This window comes from Saccopteryx bilineata, chromosome 1, assembly GCF_036850765.1.
Source record: "Saccopteryx bilineata isolate mSacBil1 chromosome 1, mSacBil1_pri_phased_curated, whole genome shotgun sequence".
Classification (NCBI taxonomy): Eukaryota; Metazoa; Chordata; class Mammalia; order Chiroptera; family Emballonuridae; genus Saccopteryx; species Saccopteryx bilineata.
The window spans coordinates 295,603,363-295,607,491 of record NC_089490.1 but is presented as its reverse complement, the minus strand read 5'-3'; the positions used below and the strand labels follow the sequence as shown (position 1 = coordinate 295,607,491).

The 4,129-nt window shown below is 40.7% G+C and overlaps 1 pseudogene; it reads left to right on the top strand.

Moving 5' to 3' along the window:
- Nucleotides 1-799: 799 nt before the first annotated feature.
- LOC136319524 (heat shock protein HSP 90-beta pseudogene) lies at nucleotides 800-2,920 on the top strand (annotated as a pseudogene).
- The last annotated feature ends 1,209 nt before the right edge of the window (nucleotides 2,921-4,129 follow it).

The window sequence follows — 4,129 nt, the reverse complement described above, 5'->3', positions numbered from 1 at the left end:
CGTGGATTTTTAAATTGTAAATCTAATTTTGTATCGTGGATTTTTCTCTGTATCGTGGGATTTTGTGGTGTGTAAGTATTTTTATATATTTATTATTTCAATTATTTTTGTGGTAAAATAAGCATTTTCTAGCCTAAAAAATTGAAAACAATATAAAAATATAAAAAATATTAATTAAAACACTAATTCACTGGTGAGTAAACAGTGAGTACCAATATAGAAATTTATATGTTGTTAAAATTACGTAGGTTTAAGAGTATAGAAAGTGTTTAAGAGAATAGGAAGTGTTCATAAGAGTGTGGGAAAGGTTAACAGTGTGGGAAAGGTTTATGAGTGTGGAGAGGGTTTATAAAGCCTTAATATATATATAATAAAATAAATATAAAGTCGCTACTTCGTGGATTTTCGCCTGTCGCGTTCTGGAACCTAACCGTCAGGATGGTTGAGGGACTGCTGTAAGGACTAAATATCAAGAAGTATTATCATTACATTAAAATGGAAAAATAAAAAAAAACAATGATATTAAAAATAGGATGTGAGCCCTGGCTGGATAGCTTGGTTGTTTAGAGTATCATCCTGAAACACAGAAGTTGCTGGTTTGATCCCCATTCAGAGGGTACATACCAATCTATGCTCCTCTCTCTCTCAAATCGATAAATTAAAAAAAAAAATAGGACGTAAGAGTTAAGTGTTCAAGGCAGGCTGTTGAATCAGTACTGCACATGCTGCTTGTGGTGTGTGAGCCAAACACAGCCCCTGCCCACCCTGCTCTTTAGTGCTTACATCCCTCACCTTCAGGATGCCTGAGGAAGTGCACCATGGAGAGGAGGATGTGGAGACGTTTGCCTTCCAGGCAGAAATTGTCCAGCTTGTCACAAATACTCTCTACTCCAACAAGGAAATTTCCCTTCAGGAGTTGATTATAATGCTTTTGATGCCTTGAACAAGATATGCTATGAGAGTCGGACCCTTCCATGTTGGACAATGGTAAAAATATGGAAATTGACATAAAAAGATGGAAATTGACATAATCTCCAACACTCAGGAACATACCTTGACTCTGGTGGATATAAGCATTGGCATAACCAGAGCTGATCTGAAAATAATCTGGGAACCATTGTTAAATCTGGTATAAAAGCAAGCATTTATGGAGGCTCTTTAGGATGGTGCAGATGTCTCCTTGATTGGAAAATTTGTTCTTGGCTTTTATTCTGTCTGCCTGGTGGCAGAGAAGGAGGTTGTGATCACAAAGTACAATGATGATGAGCAGTATGCCTGGGAGTCTTCTGCTGGAGCTTCCTTCACGGTGAGAGCTGACCATCGTATGCCCATTGGGTGGGATTCCAAAGTGATACTCCACCTTAAAGAGGACCAGACAGAGAACTTAGAGAAGGGGCAGGTCAAAGAAGTGATGAAAAAGCACTCACAGTTCATAGGTTATCCCACCACCCTTTTTTTGGGAGAAGGAACAGACAAATAAATCGGTGATGATGAAGCAGAAGAGAAGGGGGACAAGAAGAAAATAAAGATGATAAGAAGAAACCCAAGAATGAAGACATGGGCTCAAATGAGGAGGATGATAGTGCTAGAGATAAGAAAAAAAAAACATAGAAGATTAAGGAGAAATATATCCATTAGGAAGAACTAACCAAGACCAACCACATATGGGCCAGAAACCCTAATGACATCACCCAGGATGAATATGGAGAGTTCCATAAAAGCCTTACCAATGATTGGGAAGACCACTTGGCATTCAGGCACTTCCCTGGAGAAGATCAGTTGGAACTCAGGGCATTGCTATTGATCCCCCATCGGGCTCCCTTTGACCTCTTTGAGAACAAGAAGAGCAACATCAAACTTCATCTCTGTTGTGTGTTAATCATGGACAGCTGTGATGAGTAGATACCAGAGTATATACCCGAGTATCTCAACTTTATCTGTGGTGTGCTTGATTCTGCACACCTGCCCCTGAACATTTCCTGAAAAATGCTCCAGTAGAGCAAAATCTTAAAGGGTATTTGTAAAAACACTGTTAAGTGCCTTGAACTTGTCTTTGAGCTGGTGGAAGACAAGGAGAACTATGAGAAATTCTATGGCACATTCTCTAAAAATGTAAATCTTGGACTCCATGAGGATTTCACTAATTGAGGATGCCTTTCTGAGCTTTGTACTATCACACCTCCCAGTCTGAAGATGAAGTGACTTCTCTTTTGGAATAGGTCTCTCACATGAAGGAGACTCAGAAGTCCATCTAGTACATCTCTCGTGAGGGCAAAAAGCAAGTTACCTACTCTGCTTCTTTGGAGCGAGCATTGAAGTGGTGCTTTGAGGTAGTATATGGAGCTCTTGAGAGTACCTTGTGCAGCAGCTCAAGGAGTTTGATGGGAAGAGCTTAGTGTTAGTCACCAAGGAGGTCCTGGAGCTACCTGAGGATGAAGAGGGAAGAAGAAAATGAAAGAGAGCAAGTCCAAGTTTGAAAACCTCTGCAAACTCTTGAAAGAAAGGTTGGATAAGAAGAATGAGAAGGTGACAAAGTCCAGTAGGCTTGTATGTTCACCCTGTTGCATTGTGACTAGCACCCACAGCTGGACAACTAACGTGGAGTGGATCATGAAAGCACAGGCCCTTCAGAATAACTACAAGGAGCTTCATAATGGCCAAAAAGCACCTGGAGATCAAGCGCAACCACCCCACTGTGGAGATCCGGCAGAAGGCGGGCAGACAGGAGGGACAGAGCTGTCAAGTACCTAGTGGTGCTGCTGTTTGAAACAGCTGCTCTCTTCTGGTTTCTCACTTGAGGATCCCCAGACCAACTCCAACCGCATCTACCAAATGATCAAGCTGGGCCTTCATCACCAGTGAAGATGAAGTGACAGCAGAAGAACCCAGTGCTCCTGTACTTGATGAGATGCTCTCTTGAGAGTGAAGGGATTGCTTCTCACACGGAAGAAGCAGCCTAGGAATTTCTACCTGAAGAGCCTGTGTCCTCTGCCTTCATGACTCCCTCAGCCGCCCTGAGTGGCCCTGGCCCACCTGGTCTCCTTTACTGATGTCTAGTGTTATTTTCTCTCCTGTCTTTGCCTCAGGCAGGATCCAAGGGCACCCAGCAGGGGTGGGATTCAAATAATTGAACAACCAGTTCTCTGCCTTAAGGACCGTTTTAAGTATAAGAAAACAATATACTGGAAGGTAGTTTATTATTTCATGCATTCAATACTTAAATAAGAACAATAAAAGAGGTACACAAAACTAGATTATGTTATAAGAAAGAGTTTTAAAATATTAATAAAAAATATTAACTAATAACTGACAAAAAATAAAATTCTAAGATATTTCCATATTGCTTCTTGATTGGTGTCCTCATTTTCAATATTTTTCACCTATGGATGGAATGAACATTACTATGAGCACTTAGAATATGCTGTTGCACAAATGAACATTAAAAAAAAAGGAATGTAACTTTATGATTTCAAAATTGGGCAGCTGCCCAGGTGCCCACCTTAGAATGAACCCTGATTACACATGCCATTTTAACAACCAATTCACCAGACTTAACAAAAAATTAGGTATTGGTTCTGCTGAACTGTTGCAAACTGGTTGAATTCCACCACTGGCCTCAAGCCTTCCCGTCTCACATTTGACATTGGGTTCGGATGTTGTGTATTGTGTTTTTTTTTTATTTTGTTCTGAAATTAAACTATGCAAGACAAAGAAGATGCAAAAAAAAAAAAAAAAGAGAGAGATATTCAAGGCATGACATGCAAAATTAGGAGGAGGTAACTTTAAGAAAACATATAGAACCATTAAAAGTATACATTCATACATGACATGAAATGTACTAATATAAAAGGAGTGCAAATGACAACGAAAGTTTCTTCTGGGAGTTGAAAACCAAGTGGATATTCGTGCATTTCTAACAACAGCCTCGTTCTCTGGTTGAGAGCCAGCAGTGGAGGTGGATTCCGGGTCTTGGTCTGGCGCTTGCGAGTCTAGCATCCACATTGCTTTCCAGTCCCGTGCTGGGAGGAGACACTGCATTTTCCTCCGTGCAGGGCGTGTCTATTTGTCTCCAGTGTACAGTCCAGCAGCAGTTCCATTGCATTATCGACATCCGCATGTAAAGAACATC